Here is a 23,096-nt window from a genome sequence, read left to right as displayed (position 1 = left end):
AAGTTAGCCAGTTTGTAACCAAAATGCTGCTCATTTACATTATGTAAATATTTATGCTATATACAGTGATGGACCAAGGCCAGATGGCTACAGTAAAGTAGTGAGGAACAGGTATGTTAGCCCCAGGCTAAACAAATCCCTGGTACCATGGTAACCAAATGGCAGTTGCTCCAGGTTAATCAAGACACCTTGGGCCAATTAATATCCTTCTAGAAGGCAGTGGAGATAGCTAGATTGATTGGGACACCTGAAGCCAATCAAGGGCTGGCTGTAACTAGTTTAAAGCCTCCCAGTTAGTCAGTGAGGTGTGGGTGTCAGGAGCTATAGGAGGGAGCTGTGCTGTTGGAGGAATGAAGCAGTATGAATCCATATCAGGTGCAAGAAAGGAGGCCCTGAGGTAATGGTGAAGGAGATATTGAGTAGGGGCTGCTGTGGGGAAGTGGCCCAGAGAATTGTACATGTCCTATTTCCAAAAAGGCAGCTACTATAGCTGCTAATTTTAGGGTGCCTGGGCTGGAGCCTGGAGTATAGGGTGGGCCTGGGCTCCCCTGATTAATCACTGAGACTGGGAGACAACAGAGACTGTGCGAGGGAGGATTGCTTCTCCTCACCTCCGTTGTTGGCTTATGATGAAAATGGCTCAGTAAGCTGTGACCCTTGCCTCTAGAGAGAGAAGGGCTATATGGAGGGTCACAGTGAGCCACTGAGGCTAGCAAAATCTGCCAGGAAATGCAGGACCCATGGAGTCAAGGACAGAACTTTGTCACAATACTCATAAAAGAAAGGAAACATGTAACACTTTACCTACTCTCAACACCACAAAGTGATAATTACTAGCACATATGCACTGTAGCACTCCACAGGCTAGTTCCTCAACTGGTACAAGACAACAGTTTACACCAGTGGTGATATGACCCTGCATCTTTTAAAATGCTGTACAAGCATTAAGGGGCAGATTTTGTACCCCAATACAGGGCAAAGGGGACATAAAATCTACCCTAACCAGGCAGCTGAAGGCTTCCCAGATACTGGCAAAATTCCTGGACAGCATAAAGTGGGTGTGTTGGGGCATATGCTGCATTCAGACAATTCCTAGCTGGTGCAAAGGCTTGTAAGGTGCTATTATTGGCAATGCAAGTTTGAAGATACTGTGTGTGTGTGAGAGAGATATCTAAGATGGCACACGGTTAGGTTTGTCCCCTCTCTCAAGTTCAAGTCATGGGCTGAGCACAGCTTGGCCAAAACCAAGGATCAGGGCCCAAGTAATCTTCATGCTACCTAATGAGGAAGTTAATACATGATATTAGTCTAAATGAAGTGATATGCCCAAGGCCATAAAGCAAGTCAATAGTAGTGCACATATGTTCTTGACCAGTGTTCATAACACTAGACACGTTGTCTCTGAACACACTTTTTACCTATATCTGTATGACTTTTTGGCAGTTCATTTAGACATATGAACACATCATGGATTAAAGGCAGGCGTCTCTGTGTTTCCAAACACACATTTTGAAAGGTTTCTCCTGATCTTTACATTGTTTCCGTGCACTCTTAAAATTATGTCACTGCAATATTTATTGAAGTCCTTCCCTTAAAATGTGCCAAATGTAATTACAGACAAATAAAAATATAGATAAGTAAAAATCTACAGATGTACATGTTAGAGTGTGAATCATAATGGATTTCTGGACTGAGTTGTGCACGAGTTCAAACTAGAAACACACAGTGCTAACATTACTGACTGCACTAGCTCATCCTCAGTTTACATTACAAAAGATACAAAAGTGAGTCCTCCCCAGTATGTGTACATAGAGCTGTCAGAATAACTATATCCAAAAGTCATTCTGGGCTTCCTGAAGCACTTGTATCTTCACTAAAATTACGGTATAGTCAAAATATAGCAGCACATTACATCGAAAGCTGTGAACATGTTGAAAGCACTAAAGCAGTGAACTACAGCATGCGGTTTCTGAACCAAATTCTGACTGAAACTGGGAGAACATAATGCAAAGATTTTACAAATTAATCTTGGAAGGTGGGTCATTCTGTAGTTTCCTCTATCTTGCACTGCCCTTGAACACTATTTGTAGATTTCAGCTAGTACAAAATACTGGTGCACAACAGTCCAAGGACTTTGGTCTATCAGTCAGTGCACCTTCTATTTTGCCTACATGTTACTCAGCAAGCATGATCCAGGATCTTACTTTGGTATGTAAAGAATACATTAGTATTGGGTCCGTCTACATAAGGGATCATTTTTTTCCTTCACTCCCATCACTAAGATTGATGGGATTCGATCTGTTGACCATCAGCCATTCCCATCTCAAACTGTTAGGAGGTACAATCTTTTGCACTGATAGCATGTGACTCTGAAATGTTCTCTTTGCACTATGGCATGTTCCAACTCTCCTTGAAGACATTGGGAATCTTTCCTCTGGTGTATAGGGCTTAATCCCTCTCTTACCAAAGCTAAAATTTACCAATTCTGACCAATGTTCAGGATATTATTGGTCCCTTTTTAGCTGATAACTTGGAGATTAGGTACTACTGTAGAGTGCATTACGAATTGCAAGTCTTCCCCCCACCCATCAAAATCTTCTAGACAATTCAGATGCTTTATTGACAGCTAGGACCTGTTTGCCAGTCAAAATGACTGGTTTAAGATAATTTCTGTCTAGCATACAACTTAATATTAATTCATTACTGTTACTATTTCTAATTATGGCTCAAACAGTGGCTCACAGTGTACCCAGAATGTCTGCTAATGCCTCCCCCGCCATAAAAGTTTGAATAAGTTTAAAGCAATGTTTCTATTCAATTAAAGTTAAATGTAAAACATTTTTTAAATTACTTCAACATTGTGGCAATATCCTAGTTAATGAAACCTAAATGTGAAACTGACCATTCTATTTTCAGCATTGTAGCCATGTTGGTCTCAGGAAAAGTTATTTCTTTCATTGTCCCTTCCACAAACAGAAGCTGGTCCTGTAAGAGGTATTACCTCACTTACCTTGTTTCTCTCATTCTATTTACATTGATCAAACTAAAAGAATTGCAAAAAATAGATTGTAAAAAAGAAGCATACTAATATACATAGTGAAGATATGAGATTTAAAAGACTTTCAATTTTAATAATCTAAAAATCACTTATGCTAGAAATGGTATCAAATATATTTTAACATGACAATGTGTCTTTAAAGTAGAAAGCTTATAAATAGTGAAGTTTGAGAAAGCAGAAGTGACCTAGATTTGGGACTAGATGGAGTCCTTAGATTGCTATGCTCCATTTTAATCTGGTTTTAGATCTGGATATAGTACAGATGCTACATTTGCCTCATTTATCAAGGTTCTTCTCTGTGGAATGGACAGGACCCATGACTGCACGTATGCAAATTTGAGTGTAGTGTGACACAGTCATAATGTGCACAATTTAGGTACTCTCACATGCAAATAGCCATTTAGACATCTAAATACTAATTTGTAAAGGGAATGTCTGCAGTTATATACTCAATCATCAGTACATCATATATGTGATTTGGAGTACTCCATCATGAAAAAACTTTGCCCAGGTGGCCCTATAGGTTGTAAACCTAAAACTTGGGTGCCAAAACTTAAGCAATTAAATCTGTACTGAGCCATCTCAATAAGTGGCCTATTTTCAGAGGTGCTGAACAATACTACTCCTACTGAAGTCAAGGTAAACCATAGATGCAACTATTGGTGTCCAAATTGTTACAAGAAGCTTGAAATACAACAGTGTTTTGACATAATTGTGAGCTGGTCTGTTGGCCGTTAACATTAATATAGGTTATGTCAACCTATATTTATGGATGCACGGGATGGAGGGCTACAGAGTATTAATACAATAGTCTTTTACTTCTGCAAGCCTTCATTCCAGTGTGATGTATATTATGGAAGGGCAGCTGTAAAATAATGTAGTAATTTCAGCACAGTCTTCTCAGGTCAAGATTGTAGTATGTTAGCACAATTATAGAAGGGGACATGGCAGTGTTCTGTAGTACCTTCTTTTAGCCCTGAAAGTACAGTAGTACTTTTCTCATGTGGATACTGCACAAATACTGAGGCTCACAAATGTAGTCTTCCAAGAATATTGGTACTAGAAATTAGTTTAAACCAAAGAGGTTGGTCTGGTTCTGAATCTAATTTTATCCAAAATGTGGGGTGTTTAGATCAGAGGGTCTAGCCTGGCCCAATTACAGAAAAATCAGAGTCACCAAGTTCATCTGGATCAGCCTCCAGATCCCCAAATTTCAATTGTTTTGATCTAAGGGTTTATTTTTACTTTTGGACCCATTCCAAACTGCTTCATTTGTAGTGCTCATGTTCTGCAGGTGGGTGGCTCCAAGCAGCAGTGTCCAGTCAGCCCCTGGATTCAGGTGACATTACAATAATGACATTGTATTACTGAATTTACCCTCTAGGAAGATTTTTTTAATATGAATTTAGCAGAGTTTTGAAGAGAAAAGTGTCAGAAAATAAGTTGTGGAAGAATAAAGTGAATTCATGCCTAGGAGGCACAAAATGTGCTCTTTGTTGCTATCCTCCATCACAGCTTAATCATCTGTATTTATAACAATCTAAAAGTGATATTTAGACTTTTATTTGTACATGTTGTTTAGAGATTTGTTAGTTTTTTCCTTCCATTTTAAGATATACCAACAAATACAGCAACATTTTTTAAAGCACTTGTAACAAGTGGTATTGTATTTTAAACCTGTAGAAGTAGGATCCTCAGGGGTTTTTGGTAAAGATCAAGCAGATCATTAGAAGCCCCTGTGAAATATTTTAGATTGATTTTTTTCACTGTCTGAAGCAGAAACTTACATTTATATCTTCAATAGTTTGACAGCTACACCTGCAACAATTTTCAGATTATGAAATTGAGCTACAAATTAATGCTGTAACAAAAGGAAGCATTCTCTACACTCTTTAAAGCACTTTAGTGCTTCCCAAACTTTTGCCACTGTGATATATACCCCAGTGTTACTGTATCTGCTGTTTGGACAGAGTCTGACATATGGCTTTGTTCATGAGGAGCAATATAGATATAAGTATCTATCATGTCTCCCAAGTACATAATTAGGTGTAAAACTAAGGGATAGCATAGCATGTCTTCCTCTCTTTAAAGCACAGACAAGGCAAAGTGAGTGGCTGGATACATCTGACACAGGATATTGGTACCCAATGTCCCACTCAGCATACTAGCAAATATTGTCTTGTTCTGCATGTGTTTTCTTCAGTATACTAATCTCTTCCTCCATGTTCTAGGCTTAGGGAATTAACAGTATCATCACTAGACCAGCAGTGTTACATATGATGCATATTTTCACAAGTTAGAAAGCCATACAAGTTTTCGTGACCGTGTTGTCACCATAACTCCTTAAATAAACAAACAAAATCCTAACCTGGATCCAACAGGACATGGTAAAAATGGTAGAAGGCATTAATATGAAGAGTGAATATTGCGTTATTTTAAATTTGGCAGAAACTCATTGAGATGCAACATCTCTTTTTTTTTTAGCAGAATCACAAGAAAGTAGTGCATACATTATCAAAAAATAAAACAAATCTCAGTGCAATGGACTCTAAATTCAACATGCCAGTTTAGCATAAAATCCATGAATATTCAGTGACTTCATATTGTTTTCAAATTAATATTTGATTTGAAGAACAGCCAAATAGACAACTTGTCAGTGTTTATAAAAATTAGAAGATTGAAATGAAAGGAAACAATTCACAACAAATTTTAACTGCTGGATGTATTTATTTCCTTTAATTATCCACTGAAATCTTAATGTACAGCAAGCCAGTTTAAGTCTTCAAGGCAAATTTGATTTATCATAAAATAAGTAGAAACTTCTCTGGCTCTATTAGAGGTGTTTAATATGGGTCCAATCCTTCACCCACTGAAATAAATAGCAAAACTTGCATTGACACCATGTAAACATAGGGCACTAGGTAAAATAGAATAATGAAAGTTGCAGATATGAAAAAGCTTTGAGTACAGGAAATATTCATTTTTCATGGAAGTGAATGGTAGTCTTCCCATCAATTTCAGTGAACTTAAGAGCAAGCTTTTAAGTACTGAATGTAGTTTTACCTGAACAATGGCTGTGCAATCAAGCACAACCCTTTTAAGAGTTTAAATGCCACAATAACTGTTCCTATTTGGCTGACAGATTCTTTTAAACTCTATTTGGAAATAAATGTTTACTCCTTTTTAGAGAGTAACTCTAACCCCCCAGTTCTTACCAGGAGACTGTTGTAGCCACTAGAATATTTCCAATAATGCCTTCAAGATTCCCTTAGTTACATATATCTAAACCCTTCAGAACATAAGTTCCCTCTTAAGAGCTGGTCTCTTGTATCATCAGTGAATTACTTTTCCTATTTCCAATCAAATTTTAATGAAGATATTATTATCATGACATTTACATCTCAATCATTGTAGAATTGAATCCCCATCATGCTGTTGGTGCACATGCTGTAAGTGGATTACACAATCAGATGCTGTAGCAATCATTTTTGTCAGTGTCAGGATGAAAATAATGGCTACTGCAACAAACTGTTGACTTCTATGGGAGCTACTTTCTAAACCCTTGCTGCCTCCTTTTATGCAAGATTAGCAGTGCAAGGAGCCTTCTTTGCCTCTCTCCCTCACTGACTCTGTGAAAAGGCTTGCCACAGTCCAAGTGCTTGTTCCCTCCAGATTGCCAGAGTGATGGTTGTCTAGCTCCACTGTCAGGGTTAGATCTCTAAAAGACAACAGGGGATTGATCACACTTACACTTCTTCCTTCCATTCCCCTATAGCCTCTTCCACACCCCTGCTGTTTAAACATTGATTCCTATTTAAACATTCAGTGGCCAGATAGAGGAAAACTTGAATCTGTTAGTGTATCAGCTCACATGAGCTTTTCCCAGAGCTTACAAATTGTGCAAACAGAAGCGAAAGCCTACAAGTTCTACACTTCAAGTTTGTAGCATTTTCAGAATTTATATTAGTATAAAGTAATCCTCTGCTAAGAGGTTATTCTCAAAGCGTCCTTACAGTACATGAATGTATTTCAGATGTTTCTCAGTGCACAAGCCAGTTCTGCATTGGTGATGCAGTGTGAAAAAACAAGAAGACTTAAAGGGTTTGAATCCCTAGTCAGAGCTTCAGCTTGTTTGCTTCAGTAGAGCAACATTAGCTGAGGCTCAGCCCCGGTTATGATATGAAATAGACCATTCTTTGCATTGGACTCCCTAGGGCCCCAAGTCTGTCAATACTTGATTAGGCCCACTGAACTTAAAGGGATTATTCCTGTGCAATAAGTTTTCATGTACTTAAGAGTTTAAGACTAGTTGGGTGTGTAAAGTTGCTCATATGCATGAATGTTTGCAGGATTGAGGCTTAAGTTTGTAGAAACGAAGTCATGCTAGATATAGCAGGAATCTCTCTGATGCGCCTTGTGTACTCAAAGACATGTTTAAAAAGAATCAGTGGAAATTTTAATTGTCTACATAAAAGAGTAATTAGTGTGAACAATATTCCTGGGTCATAGCTATTCCACGGGGAAAACAGAAAGCATGTCCCTCCCCAAATATAGATGGGCGCACACACACACACACACACACACACACACACAGCTCAATGAATAGACATAATTGAAACTGCAGTGTTCGGACTTCTAGAAGAGGTGAGCACAATATTTAAACAATTCACTCCTTAGAAACCAAATTGAAAATCCTACTTTCCAAGAAACTAAAAGCAGAAATAAGAGTAGATAATACTAGGAGGGGAAATTCTCTGAAACATTTAGAGTCACGTTTCATATCCAAAGATTGTCAGCCAACACTGTCCTATTGACTTTGCTTCCCCCAGAGTTTGGATGATTATTCTAAATTGAGCCTTTAATATTTGTTACCCTTCCTCTTGAGCCAATAATTATTCTTTTTCCTATCTTCCCCTTTTATAAATAGCCTATCCTTGCCTTTCATTACAATTGCATCTACCTGATTTCTTTCCCCCCTGCCTTTCAAATCCAGTTCCCTCACACCCACAACTCCATTCATCACCATCAGCCCAGTATGACCCAGAAATATTTTTGCAATCTGAAGCCAGAGTTGTGGAGAATTATATTATATGTGGGAAAGTTTGAAAGTTCTGAGAAGATTATTCGAAGAACAAAAATGTAAGAAGTTTGAAGTTGCCAATTGGAACAGAGGGAACAGCAAGAAAGCAGGCTGTAGAAAATGTACTATCTAGGACTTGGTCTGAAATTGAATTCCATATGTGCACAGAATGTTTTGCATCCTAATGAGATACTTAATATTAGCTAGTACTTGGCTGACTGTAACTAGACCAAATAGAGGGAAAAAAAAGAAAAACAGAACAAAATACTGTTTGCAGAGCTAGAAGATATTGTACCTGTTGCAGGATAATAGTCTTTTTTTCTTCACAACCATCAAAACTAGCCAGAGTCCTGGGAGCAGCAGATAAGAGAAACCCTTCTTCAGGGTAAAGAGCTGGTCTTTGGGCAATGTCTTGTGGCCCTTTGGCACACAGAACACCTCTTGACCTCACTGGGAATTCTGCTGCTTAGCATCACCAGGATCCTGGACCTTTATGTTCTAGCTGGTGTTTGACTTCAATCTTGGATTGTCTATCTGTATCAAGATATTCCGCTTGCTGACTTTATTCTGCATCCAGGCCATTCCTACACTGTCATTTTTGTGTGTTTGGAAAGCATTGTCAGGATACAGGGATGTTTAAATCAACATCTCTCTGGATTTAGCATATTTTAACACTTGATACAGTGGATGTTTTGCTCCTAATAGCCTGGTTTGATGGTCTCACTGTCTGGTTTCTAACCAGCTTACCCACTTGCAATTTGTGTTATCTGGCATTCCGAGCTGCACAAGCAGACCAAGCCCTTGTGGTACTCTAATGAATTCAGTGGCACTCTCTGAAGGTGCAAAGACCCAAGTCATGCAGAAACAATTGCTGAATTGAGACCTAACTGATCAGAAAAGAAATAATAAATGAGGTGGATTTTGTAATTTTTAATTGTAATGAGCCATCAAAAGAAAATAATAAATGAACAAGTGAAATGGAGAAAATGTCACTTGTTAGGAGAAAAATCCTGTAAGTATCCAAATATTATAAATCTGTATCTCTATTGTCCTTGAAACTGAGCTTAAATGACCCTGGAAGGACAATTTTAAACCACTATTAGGATGCTAGCACATTCTGTTGGTGCTGAATCTCTTGCAGGCTCACACAATGATCTTCTTTAAATGACAGCTAGGAAAACACAACCTTCATCTATTTTTAAAATCTAATCTAATAAAGAACATTGCTGTAACAATCCTATAGCAACCCAGTTTGTTAGCAACCTGATCTGATAACAAGGTAATGTTTCCAAACGTTGTGGATGTAAAAAATCAATTCTGAAAAAGTTCAGTCTTGTATTTAAAACATTTTAAATACATTTTAAAATCCCAGCTGCTCACAAGCTCTCATACAGATTTGCTAATAGTCAGTTTTACAAATATTGGACCTGATCCTCCGCTACTCCACATACAGAGTTCACATTCTTTGTAGCATTTCCAAATACCATGGGTCAAATCAACCCCTCCACAGTAAAATCAATAAGGTAAGGAAGTCTTCTTGAAGATTCTCTCTTGCAGATACCCCCATACTTCTGTCAGTAGGGAATGACTTCCCTCTTGGAAGAAATGGCTGTGGGGTCTGCTCAACCTCTCAGAGCCTCCAAAATCTGAGGATTTGACTCATGTTATTTTAATGGTAAATATAATTAGAGAAGAAGGATGTCCTAATGGTTAGGATCCTATCCTGGGACTTGGGCCTCAAGTTCAATTCCCTCCTTGGCCACGAGCTTCCTGTGCGGCCTTGGGAAAGTAACTTAAGGTCAGATGTTTAAAAAGATATTTAGTAGAGAAGGTTGGAGAAAATTCAGTGGAATGTGTTTTCATCAAAATCAAGATGGTTCACAAAATGGGGTTGATTTCACTGGAATTTTGTTTGAAGAAAATCAGAAAAAAATTCTGACAATGTCAAAACATTGTCAGAACAAACAATCAGAGGTGTTTTGGTTTTGAAACATCTGTTTGCAGCTTTTTAGATTTTGTAATAAATAATACAAGATTTTAAAAAAGTCAAAAATCAAAACAAAGCTGTTTTGTCAAAACAAAACTTTTCAATCTGTCCAAAATTTGGGAAGGGATGTCATGGAAGAGAATCTGAATTTTTCCTTTGCAAAGAATTTAGAAACTTCCAATTTTTTTTCTGGTTCAGAATGAACCAGAATTCTGAGGGTCTTGAAATCTTTTACAAAAAAGGAACTAATATCCTCTGCACAGGTTTAGTATTTACACATCTAAAGAACAGAGTTACCTGTTAAGCACTTTTGAAAAATCCTAGGTGCCTACTTGCATCTTTTAGTGCTTAAATACAATTTTTAAAACTTTCCCTTCGTCTTTGTCCCTCTAAACACTATAAAATCTGTAAAATGAGGATATTAAGCAGTTCCTTATCTCCCAGTGGGGTTTTGAAAACAAGTACATATATATTCAGATACCATACTATGGTGATAAGGGCAATATAAAGTACTTAAGCCAGATCATAGACTGCTTACGTTATTTCACACTCTACAAACAAATAATGAAGGCCCAACATGGCATAACCATTTTGGGGCTTGAATCAACACACTCTGAAGTCAATGGCAAGTCTCACTTTGACTTCAATGGACATTGGATCAGGTCCTTAAAGCTTACAACTCCACCCAACAAAATGTTTTGCAACCAGTGTAACAGACATCACCTTCTATTCCAACCCTACAGATTTTAAGGCAAACTTTGAACCCTTTTAACCTCAAAAGGCCAAAGCTCATACATCTTTGGTACCTTCAGGAGGCTATAAAGAATTTTAGAAAATCAAAATAAAGTTTCCTTACAATGACCATATGAAAATAAATGGAAAGAGAATATATGAATTTCTAGTAGGTGGAAAATGTATTTGTCTTGTACTTTGGATAAACTGTAAAAACAGTTTCTCTGAAGACAAATATGATTCTGTAATATGTCAATGTCTGTGATCTTCTGGGTAATACTGTTGGCAGGTTAGAGATGCCTGAGGGCACCTTGAGTTCATGTACCCAGTTTATCTACTAAAATGGTATGAGACGAGATTACATCACGTAATTTGCCATTTCCCTACTTGCTTCATCCCCACATGTGCAATCCCCTCACAGAGCTGGTGAGTTTCCCCAAGATCTGCACTGCGGTTCAGCGAAGGAAGGAGAGCACTAGCTTGGGATGACTTGGTCTAGATTGCCATAAAATATGTGGGGTTTTTTTTTTGGATCAGCAAAGCAAGAATAAGATAAGAATAAAGCTTTTATTTCTAATTTCCGCACTATAAGGTAATATCCGTTTAAAAGGTTGGGGGAGGGAGGGACTCTGAATATTGTGTCCTTGGTAACATCAGATAGACCCATGCTGATAACCATCTTGTAACACAGAAGGGAACCTCTTAATAAACACTAAACCTTTCTATTCTAAAAGACTGCAACTATTTAAATTACCATAAATTAAAGTGTTCAAGGGAAGGCTTACAAAACATGTAAGTCATTATGTGCTCAAAGAATACCACCAGAATGCTACCTTTTGTGCTCTTTTGATAATATCTAATCTGTCTGGTGGTATTGTGCTATAAAGGAGATGAGATGCAGATGTCCAAGAAATGGATAGTTATTGAATGTAAAGCTCTTTCAAAAGTGTTTGCAAATTTTTGCCATATGTGAAAAGCAGTTTTCTCCAATAAAACTTTATTTCATTGTGTGCAAATGAAACAGGTGTCTTCATTTACCAAGCAGGTTGTTTTACAGGATGGTTTTGTAGTGATTTTTGATATATTGGTCCTAGTTTTTAATACATTGATAAGGTCAATAAAAGGAATATGAAAGTTTAAAACTCAAGCTGAATCCTATATCTGTGAACTGCAATTATTTAGGAAATCTCTAGCTATTTTTGTGCATGTGTGCTTAGAAAATGTGCCAGATTGGCAGTGCTGGAAATGGAGATCTTCCAGTTTTCTATGGAACAGATACATCAAGGACAGAAATATGAAAAACTTGCTGATAATATTTCAGCAATGTCCAAGTTGATGTACAAGGTGTCACTCTACGTGTAAGATGATTGACTTTTTGACTGGGTATAGGGATTGAGGTTGCCAGTAGTGGCATTGTTGATAAGGTTACCAGTCGATTATGAACTGGACTGAAACTGCCTGTTTATGTCAGACACCATATTGGCCAAAGACACAGTAATCAGATTAAGTTAGAGGTTCTATTCGCTAATACCAATCACTTTGCCTGTCTAGTCTCTGAACATTTTTGAGGATTTTGGTTTTCTGGGAAGAAGGGTTTTATTTCAAGTTTCTCCAGTAAACTTCATTGTTAAAGGAATGAATCAGACCGATATTCATGTTAGACAAATCTCACAGCTGAGATATTGGTTTAATTATGCACTGCAAATTCAGATGCTTAACTGAATCTTTTGAGGTCCCTCTTCTCCTTCCTCAGCTCAAAAAGCCCCATCTTCCATGTCCCTAACACTCAACTCTATTTCCATATTCCTAACATTATACTCCAATTAGTTCACTTTCTTTGGTGATAGAGGTCATTCAAGTGTGAAACTCTGCTGGACTGGAGTCAGCTGGTCTAGTCTCTTTTCTGAATCACTTTGCAAGACACACTTCCAAGAATACTTAGTCCTGCCATTAGTGCAGGAGACTGGACTAGATGACCTCACAAGGTTCCTTCCAGTCCTATGATTCTATGAATACCTGCCTTAGCCCCAGAAACACTTGGAATTCACAAGATATAAAAAGACGTGTTGGCCTAGCAGGTTGCTAGACATGCTGAGACTCTCAATTCCATTTAAGAAAGAAAAAAACTGTTAGGGGCCATGAGGAGGATGGGATGAACTTTTTCTAATTCCAAGTTATGGATGAGTTCTCACTTTTTCCAAATCAGTTCACACTCTACAGTACATGAAGGAAAGGAGGGTCACAATGATGGAGAAAGGATACTAACTCCCCCAGAGTTTCTCAAGCCTGATCTCTTCAAAGATGGCAATTTCCTCCTCCACTCAGTTCAGTAAATTTCTGCCAAGATTTAACTTAGATTCAGATGTGATATTAGGATCTTTATGTGAATGCTTGAAATTTTCTTTAAAACGTTGCCCACATTCCAGCATAGACACATACCAGTAGCTGCTTGTAGAAGAAGTCCTCAGATAATATTCAAGGTGTGTTACCAGATATATTGTGCTATGCCATCTTAATATTTTCAGTACTTCCACTGTTGTATGGATTAAATACAAATCTTAGCTAGCAAATATAAATAGTTGTGTTAATTTTGTTTCTGTATGGAGACAGATGCAGGAGTGTGTCCCTGTAGTCTCATTTATTTGCCTAGTATAGGTATTTCTAAAGCACCCCTCACTTTAATATCTTAATGCCAAAACCTGTAGATATTTCTAATCTATCTATTGTACTAGCTGTATTCATTCTCCTCCAATCATGAGGAAATGTGGCCTAAGTTTTCAAAAGTGTCTAATGATTTTGGATGCCTCAAGTTTTCAGTGCCCAACATGAGACAGCTTAAAGGGCTGTAAAATTCTGAAATAGTTGAACATCCATCCTCTGAAAAATAACACCCAGATCCTGAAAGCTGGTCAGTCTTCAATGTGAATTAGGCATCTAAATACTTTTGGGAATCTAGGCCAAAGCCTCTTGAAGGTGTCTGAATTTGGGGGCCCAGAAATTGAGGCACCTAAAAATCACTGGCCACTTTTAAAATTGAGGCCTTTATTTTTGCTAAGAGCTGTTGGAATAGGGAGGTTAGACTGACAACACATTTAGCAATGTGCATAGCTTAATGAAGGAAGATGTTTGATTTTTATATTGTGGTTTTACAAACCCTCTCTCTCAACAGCCCATGAAAGACACATTGCAGAGTTTACATATTTACCATCGGCAAAAATAATTATATTTTGTTTTGTACCTTCATACGCTGATACTATTTGTAGTCAACAAGATGATATAGAGGGAAGGCAGAGTGAGATGTACTGTGTGATAAAGTTAACAACAAAGAGAGACTTCAATACAGGGCTTCTGTGAGTTTGCAGGATGTCATTTAGACAAATATGGGGTTGTGCAGTCCAGCTTTTTGAGGAAAGAGTGTTAAAGTTTAAATACAGTATTGTATATCTGTATAAGTTATTATTGGAGCCAGATTCACTTTTTTCCTAATGTAACGTGAATGAAAAAATTGATAGCATTTTTATGAGGTTGCAGTATGTCAGTCACTGAATAAATATCTCATCCACAGAATTTTAATCCTCCTATCTACAGTTTGTAGGGATTGCAGTAATAATAGATATGTACTCCCTAAGCAGCAGCATCAACAAAGAGGCATGTGTGTTTTGGCATCCAGTTGCATTAAATAAAATTTAGTCACTTTCCTTCCAATATGATGGTTAATATTTTATGCCAAAGGATATTGTTAAAAAGAAGAGTGAATGGAATTTCACACATATATTTATTAGTGGTGAGCCTACACTAGTTGCATTTTAGAACTTGATCTGGATCCAGATACCATGCCTCAAGCCTCTCTATACAGCAGGCCAAACCAGAACAAATCCAATTGCCCTGAAGTTTTGGAGAAGACTGGATTTAGAACTGAATTTCTTGGCAATGAACTGTTTCCAATACACATCAGTATGATTAAGTTGGTGCAAATATTACATATTGAGAAAGGTTGTGCAAATATGGCTCAGTGTCTCCTCTCTCCTCTGCTGCTCCTGCTTCTGATATGGCTTTGCAGAGAGAAGTCCCTTCTTGTGCTGTACGTGGTATCTCTGGTATGTATTTATCTGGTAAGAAGCCAGCACTCTTCCATGTTATAAGTCATGAAATAGCAGAAGAGAAATATATATGAATAAAAGGAAGAAATGTCTGGAGATGTTTCTGTTGCAAGGAAATATCTTGGTTCCTCTAGAACACATTCAGCAACTGAAAGGAAGATTTGAGCAAATAAGAATGCTTGGCTTCTTGAATCCAGATTACCATTTTGAATCTGTATAATGGAGGTAGAGTGTACCAAGAGGGAATTTGGACTGCAAAGATTTCACTTCTACCTACTCTTCCCCTTATAGGCACATCAGCTAAAATCCCAGGTCTCATTTACCTCTTGGGGCTGGCCCTTTTAGCCATTGTCCATACTGGCTACTGGGCATGCCAGCAGATAGCTTGGTTGCACCATGTTACCTGGTATATATTTCCTGCCCAATCCCATCCTTAATGTCCCTGAGCCAAATTTCAGCCCCTCCCTCCCCCATGAATCTGACAAATGTACACAATCATTCCTAAAGAGCTCCAACACACTCTTCTGGATATCCCTTTGTGAGACAACTGAAACACCTGCATCTGTAAAGACTCTGGAAACACATGCAACTTCCCTCATGTGGGACCTCAAAACTCAAAATCAATTCCATAAATAAGCCACATCAATCTTAAAATAACCCTGTAACAGTGCCCTTCACACCTCTAATTTTATTGAGGTTGGGCTTGATGACTTCCCCTCTTTCCTCTGCTCCTAGTGGCAAGTGAGGGCACCATGCTGACATCTACATTTCTTAGACAAATGTATTTGGAAATGGAATGGAAACATTTTCCTTCATTAAACACAAAACGGACATTACAGGGGATATCCCCTTTTGAACTCTTGTTTTGGTACCTGTAACCTGCTCTCTGTATAAACATGGTGGACTGGATGGCATGGATCATGCACTCCACACACACATCCTAGTCCTTGTTTACCCCTGAGTAAGGATGGAGTGCCTGCTGCCCTAAGACTAACCTCCTTATCATATTTCAACCATGCTCAACCCCCAAATATGGCTTGTGCCTTGAAATGACATCCCTATGCTTGACGGGGACTTCTTGCTCTGGGGTTCCCTTTTGCATATTACACTTATTCATGAAAGGCTGAAATCCAATTCTCCAATGTCTGAGCCATCTTTAATTGGAGTCTGCTTTAGGAAGCCAATTGAACTTGCATTTCCTTAGCAACAAACTAATACAGAAGGACATACTGGTGAAAGAAAAAAAAAATCTATTGTGAAAAATAGGATTCTGTACTGAAATATATTGGGTTATCCTTCTGTGAAGCAAGTATACAATATAAAGTCAGCTTCATAGCATATAGCATTTGAATAGCTGTATTCCAAAGTGCTTTACCGATTACAATAGCGTAATCACTAAATTAAATAACAGATAAAAGAAGAGATTAACTCCAATATTAAAAGGCACAGACAAGTGAGAAAAGCTGTTTTCCAATGAGATTTTAAATGGGATGGTGAGTCAATGAGCTAGAGAGATTCAGAAAGGCTGTTCCAGATGGTAGGATCTTGAAAGGAAAAGGGTTTTACATTAGTGGCAAGATTATAAATTAAGACAGTGAGTCGACAGAGCAGAAAAGAGCACCAGAGGAAGAAAAAACAGTATGGCCCAATGGAGGGATGGATTCTGGAGAATGAGTTGTATTCCCAGCTCTCTTAGAGCCTTGCTGGGTGAACATGGGTAGTCTTTCCACCTCCTGTTTCTTCTCCTCACACTCTTTGTTGCATCTTTGGGGGAGGGAGGCAAACAGTGCATAGCACAGTGGGGGGCTCCCATCTCAGCTGGGTCCTCCTCTAGGCATTAAAATATAAACAAAGGCCATCCAGAGAAAATCCATTGGGAGAGGGGGTCTTTTGGAAGAAGGGCAAGCTTGAACTGTAGAAGGGGAGATGTCCGATAAAAATCAACATAATCATGCTGCTTGTTCAGTATGAGAAGGAGGAGAGCAGGATTCTGCCTATTCTGGAGTCGAGAGAGCTAGAACCTGGGAAGGCCATAGAAGAGAATGAGGATAGAATTCCAGGAAAGAAAGGAGTCAAGGTGCAGCGTACATGGACAACAAACTGAAATAGGAAGTTTCCTCTGAGAAAGAGATTAGGAGTGGAGTTCAACATTTGTATATCTTGGTGGTTTGGACTGATAAAGGGTGCAGACCTAAAATCAATGGCAAAAGTATTTTCTTGTATTCAAGCTTGGATGGAAAGGACAGAACATCTTCCATATCTACATACAGAATCCAGTTCACTTCAATGGGAGTTGGCTGTATAACAACTTTAGGATTGCTTGCACATAAGGGTAGGCTTGGAAATGTTCCTTCTGAATCATATCTAGTATATGCAAACTACTAATGCAGGAAATCAACATATCGATCATGTAAAAAATTCTTATCACATTAGTTTGGATTATGCCTGAGTTCCAGGGTTAATAATTCAGCAAGCTTCTGTTTTATCCCCGAACTCCTTAGAAAAGCACATTTATCACTAAAATGTCTTCTTGTTGCTTCAGAAAAGGTCTTCTAAATCGAGATTATTGATCATTATCACCTATGTAAAACTTTAGCACCATGTATGCAGGACAGCTATTACTCATACAGTAGCTGGGCCAATTAAAGCTACCTACATAATTGAATTAAATAAATTAAATAGTACTTTCTCTGCATGCTGATTTTAACAACAATATCTTTAGGACTGTTGCAAGTGGGTTTCTGCACACTTTTTTTTAAAAATATGGTATTTTAAATTAAAATCCTCAGTACTTATATCTAAAAAGTGTATGAACAGAAGGAAAAATGTGATAGACACCATTTCCCTGTTGCTTCAATCAAAGCCATTATTATATATTAAATTGGTATAATCTGATAAATGGAAAAACTGAGTAACTAAAACTATACTCTGAGTCCCCCCCCCCCAAAATAGAGAGTTTGATCAATTCAAAAGAAACATTGTCTGATTGTGGTTGACCCTATGTGGGTGTGCTGAAGGAAGGAAGGAAGGAAGGAGCACAGGTTACCCTTTCCCTGCTTCTGTCCTACCACACAGAGGAAGACTAATAAATAAATAATAAAACATGTCCAGGGCTAGGTATTCAGATCTAGACAAAACAGGTAACTGTTTGGTAATCTGTGGTGATTTATCCCATTAGTGTTAATTGAAATGGTAGTTAAGAAAAAATGAGGTTGCAACCTTCTTATAAGAGAGTTGACTAGTGGGCCATTTCCATGCATGCTGGGGACAATAATAATACATAACCTGCATGTTTTCAGTCCCACCGCACTCAAGCAGTTATCACAAGCAAAGCTTAGAAGAAAGCCAATTCTTTTGCTTTTCTGGCAATTCTATTTTTAAAGAATTTATTAAAAGAGCTATTTGCCAAACTGAGGCCATGATCCTATAGACGCTTACTTTTACTCACATGAGTACTTCCACTGGTTTCAGTTATTTGGAAGGAAATACTCATCTTGGGTCATTTTATTCACATGCCCATCTGTAAGATTTAGCCTTAAAGTGCATTATGAAGAATGAGAACTTAGTAGTCTAATACCTTTGAGCAAAAAATATTTAAGCTTCTAAAAATCAGATCCCTGAGAAATTAATTATAAACAAGGAAGAGAAATATCTGCTACGTCCTAGGAGGAAAACGAGGTTTATTTTCATGAATGCACACACACACGCACACACACACACACATTATCCATTGATATTAAATACTCTATCAACAAAGACATAGGCAACATTTTAAATTAAAGTTCCATTTATAAATGTTCATAATTTTTTTTGGCTGATAAGCAAAGCTATATCCTCAGTGACATAAAAGAAATGTTATCAAATTGTTATCAAATGGGATACAAAATTAGTGATGATTTTAAAACAAAACATTGTAGGCATATTTGCACATTAAAATAATGTTACAGCCGTGGACTGTGCCTTTACTATCTGATGTTTGTGATTTTAAATTATGAAGAACATTTAAAAAGACAACACTGCTGTTTATTTAATTTATTTATTTATTATAATAAAATAAAAAAGGACAAATTCTCCCCTTGGATACATGTGCACATTTCATGTTTACTTGAAAATCAAGACCATCTGTATTTGATGGCAGACTATAGTTCACTGTGCATTTGTGTTATAAAATATTGCTGACATGTTGGTCAAACTACTGTCTTCTTTTGTACAAAATATTCAAGGGATTTTCATTTCTCTAGACTCTGAAACCTCAGTCTCCTCTACGTAAGAATGCTTGACAGCTTTGGAGAGACGCAAAGCAATAGAACTAGTGGAATCTTGAACTCAAGTTTCTCGAGCTGGCAATACATGATCACATCTTTTACTAGTTTAAAGCACCTATTGAACTCTTTTCCTTCTAATGGAAACTCCACCTTCTGCTCTACTGCTTCTCAGCAATTCATCACTAATTTTGTGTCTCATTTTTCCCTACCACCACATGTAAGCAGGACTAAAATTACGAGTCAATCACCATCTTTGCTGTCTTTAAGACTATCAATGCCCACAGTACCAGCCATTTTAATGAACTCATGCTTTTGTTTTAACGTCTCACTTCAAAGTTTTTTTTTTCCAAGTGTCTGCTCCACTTCTTTGAAATTCACTCCTCACTTCCTCCCAGTTTTCTCCTAACAATCTTTTTCAATCCTTAGTTAAAATAGTCCTAGCTGAGTGAGTGACTACAATGGTTTCATTCCATAACCACTTATACCAGTATTTAAAGAATTTTTTTTAATATTTTAAAATTTAATTTAATTTAATTTAATTTTTTTTTGCAGTTTGTAAGAAAATAAACAGATTTTTCTGCTGGATTTCACACACTTACTGCAGAGACAAAGAAATACCTTGCTAATTAGATATAGTGTATATGCTGTGTGTATGCTTATAGGTATATACTAAGCCAACATTTTAGTGAATGAATATATCCAAATATGTATATTTGGAACAGTAACAGTATCTTTTACATAATTCTAAAACAATTTATCATACACTTGAAAGGATGGCCATTGAAGAAAGTGCCATTAAAATATTTTTTCTTTTTATAAACCTTCTTGTTTCCCAAAATATAACCAAGCCCTTTTATTAAAAGGATTTGTTCAAAAGTAATGATCTTAGCCATCTTTAGTCTGGTAAACTCTTTAACCCAAAGGATCTCAAAACACTTTACAATCTAGAGGTCAGCTCAGCCCTTCTGCTTTTGCCATGAGGAGGAAGAAAGTAGAACAGGAGCCAAAATTGTGTCTGAAGGATTGGCTCTCTCACATGCACATGCCTCTTCACCAGTCCTGCCAAAATCCCTGTACAAAACCTCTGCCCATTCAGTGCTCTGTTGGTTCTGATGGGAAATGGCTTTATGGAATGGGAGGGGGGGAGTTGGAAAGTTACAAAATCATCTCCCTGAAAACCTCAATAGGAGAGGGGCTGAGGGGCCAAAGCAGCAGCTGGAGATCCCTCTCGTGTAAGGTAATTCCCAGGTGGGGTAAAGACCCAGAATCAGGTAGCTGATTCTATGGCACCTGCTCCTGGCACAGTACTGTTCCAAGGGCATCATCCTGGGTACTCCTGAGAATCTACCCCAAAAGCTACAGACACATACAAATTGATACCAAAGAAAAAATACTCACTCACCCCCCGCACACACACACACAACCCCAAACACACACACACACCCCTTACAAACTGGGACAGCTGCATTTCACACAGACTCAGATGTCCTGGCCTGTCTTTATCAGCATCTTACTGATTATTTTTCTCATTTCCAGTCTTATTTAGGCAACAGGGAAAACAGAAATCATTTGTATTTCACTGAGGTACAAACTGCAGAGCATCCCCACAAAGAGACAAAGAATAGACCAACACAGTTACTGAAGATATTCGATAGTGAAAAAAAAAAAAAACGCTTTTTTTTGTTTTTGCAAAAAGCAAAATCAAAATTATTTATTATTTCTCCAGTAATTGGGAGGAGAGAGTGCCCAGGGACACAGGGGGGTCCAGTCCTGGTCAGGTCTCTCAACTGGTAAATAAACACAAGCCTTAAGCCCCTTTGTTACACACACAGACAATTTCTAGCAATCATGGAGACAAAAAAAACAAACATTTTTTTTTTTTTATATAAGAATCTTATTATCTTATTTGTCTCTCTCTAAAAAAAAAAGCCTGCATTTTTTTTTAGTGATGACAAGTAACTGTGTTTTGTACACAGTTCTTGTTGTCACCTCACACTATACTATCTTTGCTCCTACAAGTCTCACGTCATTAGGGTTACAGTATGGCCTGACTCTTGCTAACTGACTAACATGCATTAAAATCCCCTTCAAATCCTTATTAATTCTTTCCTTGCTTCCACAATAGAAACAGTCAAATGTTTCTCAACTATTTTCTACACGGTATCAAGTGGAAATTTTAACAAAGCGAAAGAAATAAAGAAGGAATTATAGTGTGGTGATAGACAAGCAGAATAAAGGAAGAGATTTCTATATATGTTAACAAATTGTTTTATTGATAAAATCATAAACTCAAACCTATTTAGCTGGATTAGCTGTACCTTGTCCAAATCTCAGATTTTATAACAGAGTGGGTTGAAAATACAAGATTTATCAAAGAGGAGGCTCACAGAAGACAAGATGTAAAAGAGCCTTTTTTGGATTTTTTTTCCAATCTAATTTCAAGTCAACTATCAAACTCTTGCTGCTTTTTTTGTATTATGAGTAAACAGGACTCCAGTTTCAAAATTCAGGATGGGATAATACAATAGTTTATCAAATTAACCTCATAGCATATAGATCCAATTTATATGACCAATTGTTAGGCCACAGAATTTGATATAGGATCAAAATAGGAACATGAACAGATGTGGTCTGTCACACTGAAGTGACTGAAGAAGGTTTCAGGTGAAATGTAGACTGTATATAGTTAGAAAGGGAATAAGAAATAGGGTAAAATTTTCACCTACATGATTAGGCACCTAAGTGATTTATCAAGACTTAGCTTTTTAAAAGATGTAGTATAACTCAAACAAGTCCTGAGCTTGATGTGGAAAACCCTCCTGGGTGAGGTTCCATGACCTGTCTTATTCAGTACATCAGACTAGATGATCACACTGGACTTTGCCAGCTTTAAACTCTGTGAATTTAAGTTCCACAAACTTTCAATGGGACTTTGGGAAATTGTACCAAAAGATCTATAGGGAAAGTGTTGCCTTGTGCTACTGAAACCCAGAATCTTATGTCCCAAACTTGCATTGAAAATTAATGTACCTAAGCGTTTGTTTCTCTTTCTTTTTGTAGAAATGACCTTGTTACAGCTCTTTGAAGCATACTTCTCAACATTGCACTTAAAAATGGAAAGCTCTTCATAGCTTGCATAAGTAATCACACATGGAAGTCTTAGACTTTTTGTATTGTATTTACATGCTATAAGGTAAATCTCTACAAGTTTATCAGTATTCAGAGCATGCAAGGAATGCAGCTATAGGAAGGCCACCTGTCAAGCTGAAAAAAGAACAAGAGCTATTGGAGAGAGGATTCTGCAAAGTGACATTTGCTAAAGTGACAAGATAGAAAGTGCTCTATATCAGCTTAAAATGAGGGCAGCACCAAAAGATCTTAGGGACATGAAACCTTCCAAAGACATTTCGTGGATCAAGGATTGAACTGTATTGCCTATCTGAAGACAAACCATCTTTACTACCTGGAAATAGTTGCATCAAATAGACATCCCAACCCATCTTTGAATTTGGCTTCATCATGTCATGTGCATAATATTTTTAACTAGTTCAATTAACCATTTAACAAAATATAGTATTTTATTTATGGATCAAAATAAAAACACTTTCAATTAATGTTTTCTGACTCCAATATACCCTTGATATATAGAACATATACTGCCTGGATGTAGATTAGAAGCCAAGAATATTGACTCTCAGTTTGAAGATGATTTTATATATAAATCTCACACACACACACAAGGATATGGAAGTTTAAAATAGCATTGCAGGGAAATATTCAGAGATTTAAACATACTTTATGATAGAGGCTCAAAACAAATTCTCAAGGCCAGGAAGCAGATGTAATCCAGCCACAAGTCATCTGCTGATGTATG

General features: G+C 37.5%; 1 long non-coding RNA gene across 1 annotated transcript; it reads left to right on the top strand.

The window, feature by feature from the left end:
• The first annotated feature begins 355 nt into the window (after positions 1–355).
• Positions 356–22,676, top strand: LOC120371508. The gene is made up of 3 exons (XR_005584416.1): positions 356–397; positions 4,353–4,397; positions 22,283–22,676. It is a non-coding gene; the product is annotated as an uncharacterized LOC120371508 (long non-coding RNA).
• The last annotated feature ends 420 nt before the right edge of the window (positions 22,677–23,096 follow it).

The sequence above is a fragment of the Mauremys reevesii genome, linkage group 9 (genome assembly GCF_016161935.1).
Source record: "Mauremys reevesii isolate NIE-2019 linkage group 9, ASM1616193v1, whole genome shotgun sequence".
NCBI lineage: Eukaryota > Metazoa > Chordata > Testudines > Geoemydidae > Mauremys > Mauremys reevesii.
The sequence above is the reverse complement of the archived record's forward strand: the minus strand, read 5'-3'. Positions and strand labels throughout refer to the sequence as shown.